This window comes from Eriocheir sinensis, chromosome 60 (genome assembly GCF_024679095.1).
Source record: "Eriocheir sinensis breed Jianghai 21 chromosome 60, ASM2467909v1, whole genome shotgun sequence".
Classification (NCBI taxonomy): domain Eukaryota; kingdom Metazoa; phylum Arthropoda; class Malacostraca; order Decapoda; family Varunidae; genus Eriocheir; species Eriocheir sinensis.
In genome coordinates this window covers 2056216-2076215 of record NC_066568.1, presented here as the reverse complement: position 1 = coordinate 2076215, position 20000 = coordinate 2056216, and the positions used below count along the sequence as shown (strand labels likewise).

Here is a 20000-nt window from a genome sequence, read left to right as displayed (position 1 = left end):
TCCTCCTCCTCCATAACACACTTCCTTTACTTCTATTTTTTGTCGTGTTATTTTTAGCGGTACTTGGTATTCCTTTGTTTTCCCTTTCGTAATACTCTCCTCTTTAACCTCCTCCTCCATAACACACTTCCTTTACTTCTATTTCTTTTGCCGTGTTATTTAGAGGTTATTCAGGAGTAACAAAAGGATAGAGTAACAAGCCCCCCTCGCTCCCCCTCGTGACGGGATTGCGCCGGTATAACCTCCTCCTCCTCCATAACACACATCCGTAACTTCTATTTCTTTTGTCGTGATATGTTTAGAGGTTATTCAGGAGTAACAAAAGGAGAGAGTAACAAGCCCCCCTCGCTCCCCCTCGTGACGGGATTGCGCCGGTATAACCTCCTCCTCCTCCATAACACACATCCGTAACTTCTATTTCTTTTGCCGTGTTATTTTCAGAGGTTATTCAGGAGTAAAATAATGACAGTAATAAGCCATCTCCCCCTCCCCCTCCCTCCCCCTTCGTGACGGGATTGCACCGGTATACGATTTTCATTTTTTGTCCTTGGTTCGATGCGCCTCACACGCAGCTCGTCCGTCTGAGTTGTCTCGTCACATGTTGGCTGACGGAGACGATGTTAGGGATTTTTTTTGTTTTTTTGTGGACATTACTCGGCTTGGCTTTACGTTATTGTTTCTCATATGTTCTTTCACTTTGATTTTTTTTTATATATAAGAACATAAGAACATAAGGATTGTATATGTTTTTGTATGTTTTTTGTGGACTTTACTCGGCTTGGCTTTACGTTATTGTTTCTCGTGTTTTTCTTTTCTCACTTTTTTTTTATATAAGAACATAAGGATTGTATATGTTTTTGTATGTTTTTTGTGGACTTTACTCGGCTTGGCTTTACATTATTGTTTCTCGTGTGTTTCTTTTCTCTCATTTTGATTTTTTTTTTATATATAAGAACATAAGGATTGTATATGTTTTTTTTTTTTTTTGTGTGTTTTTTTCTGGATATTACTCGGCTTGGCTTTACATTATTGTTTCTCGTGTTTTTCTTTTCTCTCACTTTGATTCTTTTTTTTATATATAAGAACATAAGGATTGTATATGTTTTTTTTATATATGTTTTTGTATGTTTTTTGTGGACATTACTCGGCTTGGCTTTACGTTATTGTTTCTCGTGTGTTTCTTTTCTCTCACTTTGATTCCTTTTTTTTTTTATATAAGAACATAAGGATTGTATGTTTTTTTTATATATGTTTTTGTATGTTTTTTCTGGATATTACTCGGGTTGGCTTTACGTTATTGTTTCTTGTGTTTTTCTTTTCTCACTTTCTTTTTTATTTTTTATATAAGAACATAAGGATTGTATATGTTTTTTTTATATATGTTTTTGTATGTTTTTTGTGGACATTACTCGGCTTGGCTTTACATTATTGTTTCTCGTGTTTTTCTTTTCTCTCATTTTGATTTTTTTTTATATAAGAACATAAGGATTGTATGTTTTTTTTATATATGTTTTTGTATGTTTTTTTCTGGACATTACTCGGCTTTACATTATTGTTTCTCGTGTTTTTCTTTTCTCTCACTTTGATTCTTTTTTTATATATAAGAACATAAGGATTGTATATGTTTTTTTATATATATGTTTTTGTATGTTTTCTCTGGACATTACTCGGCTTAGCTTTACGTTATTGTTTCTCGTGTGTTTCTTTTCTCTCAATTTGATTTTTTTTTATATATAAGAACATAAGGATTGTATATGTTTTTTTATATATGTTTTTGTATGTTTTTTCTATACATAACTCGGCTTGGCTTTACGTTATTGTTTCTCGTGTGTTTCTTTTCTCTTACTATGATTTATTTTTTTGCTTGTTTTTTTTTCCCAGAAGATATTACGTTTTTCCACTCTAGATTTTCTTTTTTAGCGTTTTTCCGAATATATTACGTTTTGTTTCTCCTTTATATTTTTTAAGCACTTTACTGCCTCTTATCTTTATTCATAGCTATTTATTTTATATTTTTCTGAACATTATTTTCATTGGTTCTATTATTTTTTTTAACGTTCTTTTCTCCCTCTAAGTTATTTTCTCTTTATATTTTTTTGACACTTTTCTCCCTTTTATTATTTTTTATTCACAGTTATTTTTATTTATTTTTTTTATTTTTCTGAACATTAATTTCATTGGTTCTATTATTTTTTTTAGCGTTCTTTTCTCCTCTAAGTTATTTTCTCTTCTTTATATTTTTTTGACACTTTTCTCCCTTTTATTATTTTTTATTCACAGTTATTTTTATTTATTTTTATTTTTCTGAACATTATTTTCATTGGTTCTATTATTTTTTTTTTTAGCGTTCTTTTCTCCTCAAAGTTATTTTCTCTTTATATTTTTTAAGCACTTTATTCCCTTTTATTATTTTTTATTCACAGTTATTTTTATTTATTTTTATTTTTCTGAACATTATTTTCCATTGGTTCTATTATTTTTTTTAGCGTTCTTTTCTCCCTCTAAGTTATTTTCTCTTTATATTTTTTAAGCACTTTATTCCCTTTTATTTTTTTTATTCACAGCTATTTATTTTTATTTTTCTGAATATTATTTTTCATTGGTTATATTTTTTCTAGCGTTCGTTTCTCCCTCAAGTTATTTTCTTTATTTTCGATCACATGTTATTTTCTTTTTTCCATTCCTGTAGTTTGTTTTATATGTAGTTCTCCCCTTCAGTGAATTTATCTTCCTTCTTTAGATCTTTTTCGTGATTATTTATATTTTCTGGTATTTGTTTCTATTTATTTCCAAACACAATAGCTATTCCTTTTCTTCGCTTTGGTGTTCTTCATTCAATTTTCCCTCATTTTTCTTTTCCTTTCTCCTTTTTTGTCTTTCTTCTTTTCTCTTCTTCTAGTTTTTCCTCATCTTTCTTTTCTCTTCTTCCAGTTTTCCCTCATCTTTCTCTTCTTTTCTTTTTTTTCTTTTTTCACTTCTCTTATCTTCTTTTCTCTTTCTTTCTCTTCTTCCAGTTTTCCCTTATCTTTCTCTTCCTTTCTCTCCGCTTCAATTTCCTCGCCACAACAGAGTCACGGACAAGTCTTCTATCACCTCGTTCTTTTTTTTCTCGTCATCATTTTCTCTTCACGCGCCTCGGAATGAGAAAAAAAATGTTCTCGTGGCTATAATATTACTTAAGACAGAGAGAGAGAGAGAGAGAGAGAGAGAGAGAGAGAGAGAGAGAGAGAGAGAGAGAGAGAGAGAGAGAGAGAGAGAGAGAGAGAGAGTAAAGAAGGATTGGGTAAAAAAGGAAAAGAAGGGAAATGGAAGGGAAGGAAAGGAAAAAGAAGGAAAAATGGTAGGAAGAGTAAAAGAAAGAGAGAGAGAGAGAGAGAGAGAGAGAGAGAGAGAGAGAGAGAGAGAGAGAGAGAGAGAGACAGACAAACACAGATAAAACCCATATCCGTGATGTCTAGACAGATAAAATGAAGGATATAAACAGTCATTAGGAGAAGCGGAAGAAGAGGAGGAGGAGGAGGAGGAGGAGGAGGAGGAGGAAACATGTACAAATGGACGAGCAGGCAGCAGTAAACATGTAACTTGCGTAACTTGCGTAATAAAAGATGAATGCACTTCTGTACGCACTCGTAGATACATCCAGTTCACTCCCGACGCAGCAAAGGGACGGTCAATTCGATGCTTAAAGGAGTTGATTGTATCCGCGCTAACCACTCCTGCAGGAAGGCTGTTGCAGTGGCGGACAACTCCCGACGATATTTGTACCGCATCGCTTCGCCTGTATTGTTTTACCGTTGTTTCTTGTTCTCTGGTTAGTTTGTAGCGTGAAGAGTTTGGAGTGATCGATATTACTGGATTTGTTTAAGTTTTTAACCCCCTGACTGCGGATTTCCTACCAGAAGACCTCACCAAGCTACAGGAATGGAACAAAGAGTGGCTGCTACAATTCAGTGGAGAAAAATGTAGTCTTGCACCTTGGGAGGGGATATCCAGCACACCAATACCACATGGGAAACACTCCACTATCCACCACAGAGGCAGAGAAAGACCTGGGAGTGTATGTTACCAGGCTACCAGTGAAGGGATATCCAGTACACCAATACCACATGGGAAACACTCCACTATCCACCACAGAGGCAGAGAAAGACCTGGGAGTGTATGTTACCAGGCTACCAGTGAAGGGATATCCAGCACACCAATACCACATGGGAAACACTCCACTATCCACCACAGAGGCAGAGAAAGACCTGGGAGTGTATGTTACCAGGCTACCAGTGAAGGGATATCCAGTACACCAATACCACATGGGAAACACTCCACTATCCACCACAGAGGCAGAGAAAGACCTGGGAGTGTATGTTACCAGGCTACCAGTGAAGGCCAAATTCGTGACAATCCGCAGTCGTCTCTTCGACCACGAATAGCTTGCGTCGCTTGAGTCGTTCTTCATACGGTTGCGTCCTCATCGATGGTAGAATTTACCAAGCGCGTCGCTGAATACGCTCTTGAGCAACGCAATGTCCTTCCTGGAGTTAGGGAACCAGAACTTGATATGTTGTGAAAGTTAATACGAGAGACGCCGTAATCCGGTAGCAGCGACGGGCCAAATTTGTGGCTTTACCGTGTACCAGCGACGGGCCACATTTTTGCCATGATATAGGGCCAGTTTCACAGTTCCCCATGATGGGTTAGTAAGCTCCCAAACCAATAGCAGAGCCTTCGAAATTTCCTTGTACATTGTTCGGGGTTTATATATAAGTTCACAAATTTGATGAAACTATACCGGAAAAGTCTTGTGTATTTAGTTTGGCATCGAAGACCTCACCGTTTTGGATTGTATGGGATTCTGTAGTTTGGTTTGGGCTGTTACGAAGACACTGTGTTGGATTGTGAAATCGGCTCATAAACCCCCCAAAAATAGATGATGCATAAACTGATCACAAATGCGTTGATATATATTATGAAATGGTTTGCGTGAGTGATGATTTTTTCTCATTTTTCTTGTTTAGAGGGGCCTTAAAGAACACGATCCCTGCAGCTACCAGATTAAAAAGAAAAGGATTAGATAGATTCATGGATAAAGATGTCAGATGGGGTTAGGTTCCCAGGAGCTGCCGTATATAGGGTCATATTACAAAACATTTCGCTGCCCAAGAACACCTAATTGACAAGGCTTTCGTTGGAGGTGTGGGCATTTCCAGGAGTAGTTTCATGACCCTGTTGGTAGTTTGACCCTTCCTCTGTACCATGAACCTGAAGAAACACTCATTAGAACCCGACTGACCCCCTCTTTGACCTTCAGAAATAGCTGATGTTAGGAGCGAAGGTGTCTTATAGTACCCACCCTAGCGGCCTCCTGCAGACTCCTTACGTTCTTATGTTCACCAGGAGGGGGGCTCGCCAGGGGTTATAGCAACTCTTCTCCTTTCTCCTCCTCACTCCATTACCTCCTCTTCCTCCAGCGTCATCACCTCCTCCTCCTCCTCCTCCTCCTCCTCCTCCTCCTCTCCATCTGTCATTTGTATTTGTTCAGTATTACTTTCATATTTCTTCTAATCTTTCTCTTCTTCCTCCACTTTTTTTTATTTTCTTATGTGTTACCTGGAACTTCGGTGGGACTCGAACCAACAACGTCCACGAGTTCACCACGCGAGCACGCTAACCACTCAGCCACCGCCTCCCTTGTTGTTAAGTTGTTGTTTTCTTTCTTCTTCTTAGCGGTCAGAGGCACAGGAAGGAAGGGAGATCAGCTTGCACAGGTAGAGAGATTAATTAAGGGAATCCACAGGTGTTTTTTTTCAACCTTATTTTTCCTTTCTTTCTTTTCTTAATTTCTTTCCTACTTTGTTCATTTCCGTTCTTCTTCTTCTTCTTCTTCTTCTTCTTCTTCTTCTTCTTCTTCTTCTTCGCGGGATTTACATACATATTTCATTCCTGTCACCTTCTCCTCCTCCTTCTTCTCTTCTTCCTCCTCCTCCTCCTCCTCCCTTAATTACTCTTTTTTGTTCAGCTCATATTAATCAACTTTTTTCTTCTTCTTGTTTTGTTTCTTCTTCCTCCTCCTCCTCCTCCAACTCTTTTATGTTCTTCTTCTTCTTCCTCCTCCTCCTCCTCCTCTTTCATGTTCTCCTTCATCTTCTCTTCCCTCTCCTCCTCCTCCTCCTCCTCCTCCTCCTCCTCCTCCTCCTCTAATCTAATATCCTGTTCATTCGACTCTATTACCATGACCACCATCACTACTACTACTACTACTACTGCTACTACTACTACTACTACTACTACTACTACTACTACTACTACCCCTCCATTACTGTCCCTTCCCCCCCTCTCCCCAACATCATCTTTCCTAATATAGAATTGCCTCATCTCTCTCTCTCTCTCTCTCTCTCTCTCTCTCTCTCTCTCTCTCTCTCTCTCTCTCACACTCTCTCTCTCTCTCTCTCTCTCTCTCTCTCTCTCTCTCTCTCTCTCTCTCTCTCTCTCTCTCTCTCTCACATTCCTAATATTTTATTCATTAAAGAGGAAAGAGGAGTAGGAGAGGGAGGAGGGGGAAGAAAGGAGGAGATGGAGGAAGAATAATAAGAAGCTATGTATGTAAGAAGAGGAGGAGGAGGAGGAGGAGGAGGAAGAAGAGAAGGAGAAGAGGAGGAAGAGAAGAGTAAACTAAACGAATAACAAGTGCAGTCATATTCTCTCTCTCTCTCTCTCTCTCTCTCTCTCTCATAAATATCTCATAATTAGTCTAAAAAAAAGATACAAAAACAAACGAACAAACAGATAAATCATGTGTGTGTGTGTGTGTGTGTGTGTGTGTGTGTGTGTGTGTGTGTGTGTTATCATCTTCAAAGGTTCCAAATATGAGCGATAAGAGATTAAAATTAAGTGTTTATATGTGGTTCGATTCTCTCTCTCTCTCTCTCTCTCTCTCTCTCTCTCTCTCTCTCTCTCTAACTAAACCCAAAACACGCAAAATAAAAGACAAAAAACACGAAAGAAAACAAAAACAGAACTAAATAAAACTAGAGAAAAGTAAAGAAAGAAAGAAAAAGAAAAAGAGAAAGAAAGAAAGAAAGAAAAACTGCTAAGACTATCTCTCTCTTATCTCTCTTTTCTCTTCTTTTCAAAACGCGAAAGAAAACAAAAACAAAAAGACAATAAAGATAAAGAAAGAGAAAAAAGAAAGAAAGATAATCAAACTCTATGAAATCTATCTTATCTCTCCTCTTCATTAGACACGAAACAAGAAAAAAAACTATAAAAGAGAGAGAGAGAGAGAGAGAGAGAGAGAGAGAGAGAGAGAGAGAGAGAGAGAGAGAGAGAGAGAGAGAGAGAATGAAACCCCAAATCATCTCTCTGTCTCCCTCTCATCACAGCATCCCTCTCTCTATCTCTAATTCTCTCAGTCTCTCTCTCTCCCTCTTTTGTCCCTCTCCTTTCCTTTAAATAACGTGACATAACATAAATAGAAGGAAAACTTGAGAAAACTATTAAAGAAAGAGAAAGACGGACAGAGAATCAAACTCCGCTTCATCTCTCTCAGTCTTCCTGTAAGTCTTTCAGTCTCGTCTCTTATCTCTATCTCTCCTTCCAATAACGTGACATAACATAAATAGAAGCAAAACTTGAGAAAACTATTAAAGAAAGAGAAAAACGGACAGAGAATCAAACTCCATCTCTCTCAAGTCTCTCAGTCTCTCTCTCCCTCTTTTGTCCCTCTCCACTCCTTCCAAATAACGTGACATAACATAAATACAAGAAAAATCTAGAGAAAACTATTACAGAAAGAGAAAGAAAGACAGAGAATCAAACGCCACTTCATCTCTCTCAGTCTTCCTCTATCTCGAAGTCTCTCAGTAACATCTCTTATCTCTATCTCTCACCCTCTCCTCTCCTTCAAATAACGTGACATAACATAAACAAAGAAAAAACTCGAGAAAACTATAAAGAGAAAGACAAACAGAGAATCAAACGCCACTTCATCTCTCTCAGTCTTCCTCTATCTCAAAGTCTCTCAGTAACATCTCTTATCTCTATCTCTCACCCTCTCCTCTCCTTCAAATAACGTGACATAACATAAACAAAGAAAAAACTCGAGAAAACTATAAAGAAAGAGAAACACAGACAGAGAATCAAACGCCACTTCATCTCTCTCAGTCTTCCTCTATATCGAAGTCTCTCAGTAACATCTCTTATCTCTATCTCACTCCCTCTCTCTCACACAGCCGCGGACTCACCGAAAGAGACAGGTTCCTTCCTCCGCCGTGTCTCGATCGCTACTAACTTGCTGGCACTTACGCATACCCATGAGTGCCACGCGCGGTGCAACGATGCCGGCCCCGCGCTGCCTGGCGTAGGAACAGACGGGTGGGTGGCGGCGGAGGAGGAGAAGGAGGGGGAGGAAGGGATGGGGATGGGATGGAAGGAGAAAAGAAGGAAGAAGGATGAGAATGGAAAAGAAGGGGATATCTTGAGAAGAGGATGAAGATGATAATTTTTTAACAGGAAGAAAACAGGAAAACAAGGAAAACGAGAACCACTAGCTCCCCCCCCTCCCCCCCTCACTTCCACCCGCCCCCTCCCTCCCCCCCCCAAAAAAGGAGGATAAGAAACAGTGGTGATAATGAGGAAGATGAGGAGAAAGTGGAAGAAAACCCAACACCATCACAAAAATAAAACAAAACAAGATAACAATCAAGCTAGGAAATGGGAGAAGAAGGAAGTGAGAGAGAGAGAAATGAGATAGAATAAGAAAAGAGAGAGAGAGAGAGAGAGAGAGAGAGAGAGAGAGAGAGAGAGAGAGAGAGAGAGAGAGAGAGAGCTCTATAGAGAGAGAGAGAGAGAGAGAGAGAGAAAGAGGGATAGGAAAGAAAGGGGGAAATGGGAGAGGAAGGAAGGAGGGAGAGGAGGAGAGGGGAAGTGAGAGAGAGGAATGAGAGAATGAGAAAAGAAGGGAGGATAAGGAAAGGGAGAGAGAGTGACGAAGGTAGGGAGGGAGAGGAAAGAAAAGAGGGAGTGGAAGAGAGGGAGAGGAAAAGAGGAAGAGGAGGTTGAAAAAGAGAGATAGGGAGAGAGAGAGAGAGAGAGAGAGAGAGAGAGAGAGAGAGAGAGAGAGAGAGAGAGAGAGAGAGAGAGAGAGCTACATAGGAAGGCCTCCCTCGTCGTGATCCTTCAGTTTCCCTTCCTGTTCTGTACGAGTTATTTAGGCCTAGGTAAATTTTTTTTTCAGGGGGAGAGAGAGAGAGAGAGGGGGAGGGGGGGAGGCAGTTGATTTTCTTCCTTGATTGTTTTCTTGTTTTGTTTTTTGTTGTTGTTGATGTTTTTTCTCCCACTTTTTCCTCATCTTCCTCATTTTCTTGTTTTTCTTGTTCATCTTCATCATTATCACAACTGTTTCTTATCCTCCTCTTTTTTTGGGGTGGGTGGGGGGGTGGGGGGGGTAGGTGGGTGGAAGTGGGGGGGGGGTAGGGAGTAAGGAGGGGGGGCAGGGAGCTGGTTACCTGTTTTCCTTGTTTTCCTGTTTTCTTCCTGTTTAAAATTTATCATCTTCCTTCTCCTCTTCTCTTCCTCCTCCTCCTCCTCCTACTCATCTTCTTCTTCCTCCTCTCTTCCTTATCTTCGGGTCCCCGTAAAGTAAGTAAATAAGTAGACTGAATAAAGGTGAATAAAATAGAAATAAAACAAAATAAGAGAAAATAATAAAAGGAATAAATGAAATAAATAAAAGAGGCAAAAATAGGCAAATAAATAAAATATGAAGAAATAAAAGGAAAATCAGAGAGTAGAGCAAATGAGAAGTAAATAAATGGAGAAAATAGAGAAAATAAAGATAAAATGAGTGTAAATAAAATAGTAAAAGAGAAAATACAATAAAAATAAATGTACGGTATAAATAGAATAATAAGTAAAAAAAAATGAATGAAACAGATTAAATAAAGAACGAAAAAAAGACTAAATAAAAGAACGAAAAAGTAAGAGAAAGAAAGTAAATTAAATAAGAAAGTAAATGAAAAAACAAAGTAAACAAAACAGAAAAATAAAAGTAAGTAAAATAGGAAAATAAAAGTAAGTAAAACAGGAAAATAAAATAAAGTAGAATAGGAAAATAAAAATGAGTAAAACAGGAAAATAAAAGTAAAAATAAAAAGAAAATATCAGTAAAATAAAGTATAATAGTTAATAAGAAAAGGTTCCTGTTTAAGCAAGGCCCCCCCCCCTCCCCCCTCCTCCCCCCCCCCAAAAAAAAAAAAAATAGTTACAAGGATGGATTTAGAGGCCTGAAAACTATCGTACTGTCAAGGAAATCATGTTCGGGGTGAATCTCTCTCTCTCTCTCTCTCTCTCTCTCTCTCTCTCTCTCTCTCTCTCTCTTTCTTTTCCTTTTCTTTTTTTCTCATTTCCTATTCCTTTATTTTATTCAATTTCTTCTTTCTATTCTTCATTATTTTCTTGTTTCTCTCTCCCCTCTATTTTTTTCCCTTTTTTTCTATTATTTTGTTGTATATCGACCGTCATTACATCTCTCTCTCTCTCTCGCCAAGAAAATTTAAACGTCAATGTTGTTACCATTTTTATTTTCATTTTTTTTTTTTCGTTTAAGAAAGATTAAAAATGTGAATCAACTCGCTCAGACAACTCTCTCTCTCTCTCTCTCGTGGATGAGGAAGTAGTGGATACCTGGTGGTCCGTATGAGAGAGAGAGAGAGAGAGAGAGAGAGAGAGAGAGAGAGAGAGAGAGAGGCAACTACTCCATTAATTACCTTTACGTCATGCAAGCCTGGGAAGCGTAAACAAACAAATACACAAACAAATAAACAGCACATATGTTACCTCTCTCTCTCTCTCTCTCTCTCTCTCTCTCTCTCTCTCTCTCTCTCTCTCTCTCTCTCTCTCTCTCTCTCTCCGTACCCTAATGCGTAACCTTGACCGTAGGGCTTAAAATTAATGGGAAATACTTGCTACTTTTTCATATAAGGGCAGACGGGCTGTGAGTGTGTGTGTGTTTGTTTGTGTGTGTGTGTGTGTGTGTGTGTGTGTGTGTGTGTGTGTGGAATTGACTGACTGACTGAATGAATGGTTGACTGGCTGACTGACTGACTGACTGACTGACTAACCTAACTGAACTGACTTACTGACTGACTGACTGGCTGACTGACGGACTGACTGGATGATTGGCTGACTGACTGACTGACTAACTTAACTAAACTGATTTACTGACTGACTGACTGGATGATTGACTGACTGACTGACTGACTAACCTAACTAAACTGATTGACCGACTGACTGACTGACTAACTGACTGACTGACTGACTAACCTAACTAAACTGACTTACTGACTGACTGGCTAACTGACTGACTAACTTAACTAAACTGATTTACTGACTGACTGGATGACTGACTGACTGACTGACTAACCTAACTAAACTGACTGACTGACTGACTGACTGACTGACTGACTAACCTAACTAAACTGATTGACTGACTGACTGACTGACTGACTAACCTAACTAAACTGACTGACTGATTGACTGACTAGCTGACTAACTGACTGACTGACTAATTGACTGACTGACTAACCTAACTAAACTGATTGACTGACTGACTGGCTGACTGACTGACTGACTGACTGACTGACTGACTAATTGACTGACTGACTAACCTAACTAAACTGACTGACTGATTGACTGACTAGCTGACTAACTGACTGACTGACTAATTGACTGACTGACTAACCTAACTAAACTGACTGACTGATTGACTGACTAGCTGACTAAACTGACTGGCTGACTGACTGACTGACTAAACTGACTTACAAACTGACTGGCTGGGTGGCTGAATGGCTGACCGCGACATCCGGGTTCGACTCCTCCCTTTGCACCTTCCCTGCCCACCACCTGGCATTTACCTTTCTGCTTCAAGGTCACGGAGGGTAACAAATGTGCGCGCGTGTCTACCTAACTTACCTTAACCTTTACCCATCTACCTACCTAACTTACCCAACCTTAACTCTTACCCCAATCCATCTACCTACATGCATATAGGTAAGGAAACAATATACCGATTAGTAGTTAGGTAAATCGATAGGTAGGGAGGTAAGGTCCGTTTAGGTAAATAGGCAAGTAGATGGACGACATGCAGGTGAGGAAAGGTAGATGGATAGATAGATAGATAGACAGATAGAGGAGAGGATCAGGTCACCTCTCCACCCGAAATTGACCTTCCTCTCGGCCACTCCTCTATACTTTAATTCACAGTAGAAGTGATTAGCGGCTCTTTTTGTTGTTTTTTTTTTCATTAAAGTTTACCTTTGAGCTGCTTCCTATGCTGTAAAAAATCTAGACAAACATTTACCTACAAACTATCTCTCTCTCTCTCTCTGTCGTTGAGCTCAGAGTGATTGATGAGTACTGGGAAGCTATTACGTGTGCGTGCGTGCGTGCGTGCGTGCGTGTGTGTGTGCGTGTATGTGTAGGGGGGTGGGGTGGGGTGGGGTGGGAGGGGGGAGGAGGGAGGAAAGCCACAAGCCTGAAAGTGTGTGCATCTGTGTGTGTGTGTGTGTGTGTGTGTGTGTGTGTGTGTGTGTGACAGAGTTAGAGAGAGCTAAGGTAGAGTTGAGAGAGAATATGGGAGAGGAAAGGAAGACAGAAATGAAAAAAAGGAAGAATAGGCAAAATGAATGAAAGAAGGAAAGGAAGGAAGGAAGAAAAGAAGGAAAGAAGAAAAGAAAAGGAAGGAAGGAAGGAAGGAAAGAAAACAAACAGAGAAACAAACAAAATAACAAATGAAGGAAGAAAGAAAATACGAAGAAATGAATGGAAGAAAGAAAGAAAGAAAGAAAGAAAATAATCAACAAATTAAAAACAAACAAAAACAAATAAAAAAATAGAAAATAACAAAATAATGAATGAATGAAGCAATCAAGGAGGAGGAGGAGGAGGAGGAGGAGGAGGAGGAGGAGGAGGAGGAGGAGAAGGAGGAGGAGGAGGAGGAGGAGGAGGAGGGAGAGAAGAAGGAAGTGACGAAAGGAGGGAAGGGAGGGAAAGTGGTTCGGCCCATATGGAGGGAAAATTGAGATACTGGAGGAAAGAGGAGATTTGTGGCTATAGCTGGAGGGAAGGGAGAGAAGGGAGGGAGGGAGGGAGATAAGTGGAGGAAAGGGAGAGACAGAGGGGTGTTTAAGAGGAGGGAAGGGTGACGAGGAGGAGGAGGAAAGTTAGGGAGAGAGGGAGAGAATGGAAGGGAGGAAGGGTGATAGGGAGGAGGAAAAGGAAGGGAGGGAGAGAAGGAGGAAGGGAGAAGAGGAAAGGGAGGGAGGGAGAAGAGAAGAGAGAGGGAGGAAGGAAAGAAAAAGATGGAGAAAGGGAGAGATTTTAAGGGAGGAAGGGAGGGAGTGTAGGCGGTGAGTGAGTGCAGCGACGCGCCCCCGGGTGTATGCTCCTCATAAGTTAGTTAAGAGAGAGGGAGAGAGGAAGGAAATCTAATGGAAAAAAAAATAATGATAGAAGAAAAATATAATACAAATAATTAATCAAGAATATAATTAATACAAGTGAAGAAAATTACTACTATTACTACTACTACTATTACTACTATTACTACTACTATTACAACCACTACTACTACTACTACTACTACTATTACCACTACTACTACTACAGTCTCACTAAAGCACTTTCTTGCGGTTAAAGAGAAGGGGAGGAAAATGAGACACATACAAGATACTGATGCAATCCACAACGACAACAACAACAACAACAACAACAACAACAACAACAGTGACGAGGTGGGATTGATATATAGAACCTGACTGACTGACTGACTGACTGACTGACTGAAAGGGAGGAGGAGGAGGAGGAGAGAAAGATGGAAGGAAGAAGAGAGAGGAATGGAAGAGGAGAGAAGGCTGACTGATTGACTGATTAGCTGACTGACTGACTGACTGAAAGGGAGGAGGAGGAGGAGGAGGAGGAGGAGGAGGAGGAGGAGAGGAAGATGGAAGGAAGAAGAGAGAGGAATGGAAGAGGAGAGAAGGCTGACTGATTGACTGATTGGCTGACTGACTGACTGACTGACTGAAAGGGAGGAGGAGGAGGAGGAGGAGGAGGAGGAGGAGAGAAAGATGGAAGGAAGAAGAGAGGAATGGAAGAGAAGGCTGACTGATTGACTGATTGGCTGACTGACTGACTGACTGACTGAAAGGGAGGAGGAGGAGGAGGAGGAGGAGGAGGAGGAGGAGAGAAAGATGGAAGGAAGAAGAGAGGAATGGAAGAGAAGGCTGACTGATTGACTGATTGGCTGACTGACTGACTGACTGAAAGGGAGGAGGAGGAGGAAGAGGAGGAGGAGAGGAAGATGGAAGGAAGAAGAGAGAGGAATGGAAGAGGAGAGAAGGCTGACTGATTGACTGATTGGCTGACTGACTGACTGACTGACTGACTGATGGATTGACTGACTGACTGAAGATGAGATGAACTTAAAAAACTGAAGAAGAAGAAGAAGAAGAAGAAGAAGAAGAAGAAGAAAAGAAAATTATAGAGAGGAGGACAACAATGAGGAAGAGGAAGAAGAAAAAGAAGAAAAAAGAAAATTATAGAGGAGGACAACAAAGAGGAAGAGGAAGAAGAAAAAGAAGAACAACAAAGAAAAGAAGATGTAGGAAATGACGTCGAGGCTAACGAGATGTAATGAAGAAGAGAAAAAACAAGAAGAGGAGGAGGAGGAAAAGGAGGAGGAGGAGGAGGAGGAGGAGGAGGAGGAGGAATGATTATGAAAAATGGGATCATGAAGGGCAGAAAATGATGATGATGAAGCAGAAGAAGAAGAAGAAGAAGAAGAGGAAGGAGAAGAAGACAGACAGAAGAACGAGGAAACAAACAAACAAACAAACAAAGAAGACAAGGAAGAAGAAAATGCAAAGGAATAACGAGAACATAAAAGAAGACAAAGAAAAAGATGATGAAGGAGATGAAGAGGAAGACAAAACAGAAGAAGAACGAGAAACAAAAGACAAAGCAAAACAAAACAAAAAAAGAAGAAAAAAAGGAGAATAAAGAGAAGAAAAAAATAATATTAATAAAAAAACAAGAACAGAGAAGAAAACAAATATGAAGAAGAAAAAAAATACTACCGTAAGTAATAAAAAAATAAAGGAAATAACAACAATGAAGAGGAGGAGGAGGAGGAGAAGAGAAGAAGAGGAGGAGGAGGAGGTAAAAAAAAAGACAGAAAACAATGAAGAGCTAAAAGAGGAAGAGGAAGAGGAGGAGAAGAGAAGAAGAAGAAGAGGAGGAGGAGAAGAAGAAGAGGAAGGGCCCACCACTCCTATTAATGGTGACAAATGGGAGAGCTCACCATTACACAAGCTTATGAAGGGGGACTGCAGAGAAAGTAATGACGGGCTTGGCGTGTGACATCGTGGCTGAGAGAGGACGGACCGTGACGGGGCAAACTATACAGGAAGAGGAGGAGGACTAGTTGCACCTGTAATGGATGGAGGCTGGTAGTAGTAGTAGTAGTAGTAGTAGTAGTAGTAGTAGTAGTGGTGGTGGTGGTGGTGGTGGTAGTAGACGAGGAAGAGAAGAACAAGAAGAGGAGGAAGAAGAGGAAGAGGAAAAACTAAAGGAATAGAAAAGGAAGAAAGAAGGAGGAGGAGGAAGAAGAGGAAGAAGATGAAATAAAGGAATAGGGAAGGAAGAAAGAAGGAGAAGAGGAAGAAGAGGAAGAAGTAGACGAAAAGAGAGGAAGAGGAAGAAAAAAAGAGAAAAAGGGAAGAAAGGAAAATAAAATAAGTAGACGAAGAATAGAAGAACAAGAGGAGGAGGAGGAAGAAGAGGAAGAAGATAAAATAAAGGAATAGGGAAGAAAGAAGGAGAAGAAGAGGAAGAGGAAGAAGAAGAAGACGAAAAGAGGAAGAGGAAGAAAAAGTTTAGGAAAAAATAAAATAATAGGAAGAAAATTAACAAAAGAACAAAAACGAGAAGAAAAAGTAGAAGTCAAAGACGAAGAAAATGAAGACAAGAGGAATTAGGAGATGGAGGAAGGAAGAGAAGAAGAAGAAGAAGAAGAAGAAGAAGAAGAAGAAGAAGAAGAAGAGGAAGGAATGGATGAAGGAGAGAAGGAAGAATATATATTTACTCCTATATATCTCCTCCTCCTCCTCCTCCTCTTCCTCTTCTTCTTCTTAGCGGTCAAGTTTATACAATTTACGCCACTAACAAAAAAATATAAAAGAAAAAAAAAGAAAGAAAAAAAGAGAAAGAATAACTTGATGCAATCCGAATCTATTATTAATTTACGCTACGGTTACCTCCACCACTCTCTCTCTCTCTCTCGACCCGTAAATCTCATACATTGACGCAAATATGAAGCAATTGAGGTCTTTGGAAATATTTTTGATCAGTTTCCCGCGTTTCGCAAGAGAGAGAGAGAGAGAGAGAGAGAGAGAGAGAGAGAGAGAGAGAGAGAGAGAGATAGAGAGAAGAGGAGAGGAAATATCAATGAAAGAAGGAAAGGGAAGGAGAGAGAGAGAGAGAGAGAGAGAGAGAGAGAGAGAGAGAGAGAGAGAGAGAGAGAGAGAGAGAGAGAGAGAGAGAGAGAGAGAGAGAGAGAGAGAGAGAGAGAGAGAGAGAGAGAGAGAGAGAGAGAGAGAGAGAGAGAGAGAGAGAGACGTTGTTGAACACCTAATTTGGCAACGAGAGAGAGAGAGAGAGAGAGAGAGAGAGAGAGAGAGAGAGAGAGAGAGAGAGAGAGAGAGAGAGAGAGAGAGAGAGAGAGAGAGAGAGAGAGAGAGAGAGAGAGAGAGAGAGAGAGAGAGAGAGAGAGAGAGAGAGAGAGAGAGAGAGAGAGAGAGAGAGAGAGAGAGAGAGTAATATTGGTTGGACACAAAAGAAGAAAAAGAAGAAAAAAGGAATAAAACAAAGAATAAAAAGAAAAGCACATATATAAATTGATACAGATAGAGAGATAGAGAGATACCACATTTCCGGATAAAGGGAAAGAAAGATAATGACGAAGATAAGAAAGAAAAAAGAAAAACAAAGAAAGAAAAAGAACATCACCTTGATTTGTAATACTCTCACCAGGTAACCCGCCCGCACCTGTCACCTGAGGGGGCGCTAATCGGCTATCGGTACAGGCGTAAATGTCAGAGGTAAACAACAAAGGCTTATATGCAAGGTTATTATAATTGTGTTTGATTTGCAGATCTCTCTCTCTCTCTCTCTCTCTCTCTCTCTCTCTCTCTCTCTCTCTCTCTCTCTCTCTCTCTCTCTCTCTCTCTCTCTCTTCCTTTCTTCTCTTCTTCCTTTCTTTCCTTCTTCCTTTCTTCTTTCTTTTATTTTTTATCGTCATCTACTTCTTTTCCTATACTTTTTTTTCCTCTTCTACTTCCCATTCTTCTTCCTCTTTTCATTTTCCTTCTTGTTGTTCTTGTTCTTTTCCTCCCTCACCTCATCTTCCTTATTTTCCCTTCCCTCCTTTATTCCTCCTCCTCCTCCTCCTTCCCTTGTCTCCACTTTCTCATCCTCTCATCTTCCTCATTCTTCTTTCTCTATCCTTCCCTTTCTCCTCCTCTCCTAATATATACAATTTTTTTTTCTTCAGTATTTTCTTCACCTTCTTCATCCTCTCATCTTCTTCAATCTTCTTTATCTTTCTTTCCCTTCCTCCTCCTCCTCTCCTAATATATACAAGTTTTTTTTTTTCAATGTTTTCTCCACCTTCTTCAATCTTCTTTCCCTTTCCTTCCCTTCCTCCTCCTCTTTTCCAATATATATATAACGTTTTTTCCCAGTGATTTTGTAGGAGGTAAAACTGCGGTAAAAATAGACGGGTGAGCAACTATGTGATGTCTGGACCCACCTGCTTGAGCACTGATATGATAAGGCGCTCCGGGACGCTTGCTTGCACTCGACGCGATAGGGGTCAGGGATCGCCGTCTCTTATCTCAGCCTGTTTGACCTTCGCCTTGCGCGTTTTTTGTACAGAGCGGTCAAGGGTGTCATTTTTAAATTTATGTGTAGCTTTTATGTCAATGACGCGCCGGAGAAATAACGTGTTTATGCTTTTTTTCTTTGTTGGAAAGTTGGAAAGTTTCGTTTAGTCGGCGCAGCACCTGTGGTCATATGCCGGAGAGAGACAGAAGGGGAAGGAATTATAGGAGAAGGAAACAGATCCCAGGCGTTTTTTGTACAGAGCGGTCAAGGCTGTCACTTTTAAATTTATGTGTAGCTTTTATGTCAATGACGCGCCGGAGAAATAACGTGTTTATGCTTTTTTTCTTTGTTGTAAAGTTGGAAAGTTTCGTTTAGTCGGCGCAGCACCTGTGGTCATATGCCGGAGAGAGACAGAAGGGGAAGGAATTATAGGAGAAGGAAACAGATCCCAGGCGTTTTTTGTACAGAGCGGTCAAGGCTGTCACTTTGAAATTTGTGTAGCTTTTATGTCAATGACGCGCTGGAGAAATAACGAGTATATGCTCTTTTTCTTTGTTGGAAAGTTGGAAAGTTTCGTTTAGTCGGCGCAGCACCTGTGGTCATATGCCGGAGAGAGACTTTTGTACAGAGCGGTCAAGGCTGTCACTTTAAATTTATGTCAATGACGCGCTGGAGAAATAATTTTTTGTACAGAGCGGTCAAGGCTGTCACTTGAAATTTTGTGTAGCTTTATGTCAATGACGCGTGGAGAAAATAACGAGTATTCTTTTCTTGGTTTTATTCGAACCCACGTCTTAAGGAACTCGGCGCCGGTATGCTAACCACTCAGCCACCGCCTCCCAAAAGGTAATTCATTAATGTTAAGTATCATTGTTATTGGTATCTTCATTTGTGAAAGAAGGAGAGTTGGAAAGTTTGGTTTAGTCGGCGCAACATCTGTGGTCATATGCCGGAGAGAGAGAGAAGGGGAAGGAATTATAGAAGGAAACAGATCCCAGGAGACGGGACACAACCCCCGATTAATACCTGGTACCCATTCACTGCTGGGTGGACAGAGGCGTAGGGTATCAGAAAAGCCGCACAAATTTTTCCACTCCGCCCGGGAATCGAACCCGGGCTCTCTCGGTTGTGAGCCGAGTGTGCTAACCACTGCACCACGAAGCCCCCACTTTTTCTTTGTTTTATTTGCTGACCCCAACTTCTTGGATTCGAACCCACGTCTAAAGAAACTCGCCGCCGGTACGCTAACCACTCAGCCACCGCCTCCCAAAAGGTAATTCATTAACCCGGTAGCAGCGACGGGCCAAATTTGTGGCTTTACCGTGTAGCAGCGATGGGCCAAATTTGTGGCTTTACCGTGTAGCAGCGACGGGCCAAATTTGTGGCTTTACCGTGTACCAGCGACGGGCCAAATTTGTGGCTTTACCGTGTAGCAGCGACGGGCCAAATTTGTGGCTTTACCGTGTAGCAGCGACGGGCCAAATTTGTGGCTTTACCGTGCAGCAGCGATGGGCCAAATTTGTGGCTTTACCGTGTAGCAGCGATGGGCCAAATTTGTGGCTTTACCGTGTAGCAGCGATGGGCCAAATTTGTGGCTTTACCGTGTAGCAGCGATGGGCCAAATTTGTGGCTTTACCGTGTAGCAGCGATGGGCCAAATTTGTGGCTTTACCGTGTAGCAGCGATGGGCCAAATTTGTGGCTTTACCGTGTACCAGCGACGGGCCAAATTTGTGGCTTTACCGTGTACCAGCGATGGGCCAAATTTGTGGCTTTACCGTGTAGCAGCGACGGGCCAAATTTGTGGCTTTACCGTGTGCCAGCGATGGGCCAAATTTCTGCCATGATATAAACCTCCCAAAATAGATGATGCATAAACTGATCACACATGCGTTGATATATATTATGAAATGGTTTGCGTGAGTGATGATTCTTTATCATTATTTTACTTAGAGGGGCCTTTAACCTAACCTAACCAAACCTAACCTAACCTAACCTAACCTAACCTAACCTAACCTAACCTAACCTAACCAAACCTAACCTAACCAAACCTAACCTTACCTAACCTAAC

General features: G+C 40.6%; 1 protein-coding gene across 50 annotated transcripts in view; it reads right to left on the bottom strand.

The window, feature by feature from the left end:
- Window positions 1-8366, bottom strand: part of LOC126985694 (cytochrome P450 4c3-like) — a 65880-nt gene extending 57514 nt beyond the window's left edge. For all 50 annotated transcript variants that reach the window (XR_007738958.1, XR_007738957.1, XR_007738909.1 and 47 more), the window contains exon 1: window positions 8235-8366. The gene's annotated coding sequence lies outside the window, so the exon portion shown is untranslated. The remainder of the gene's footprint in view (window positions 1-8234) is intronic.
- Between the last annotated feature and the right edge of the window lie 11634 nt (window positions 8367-20000).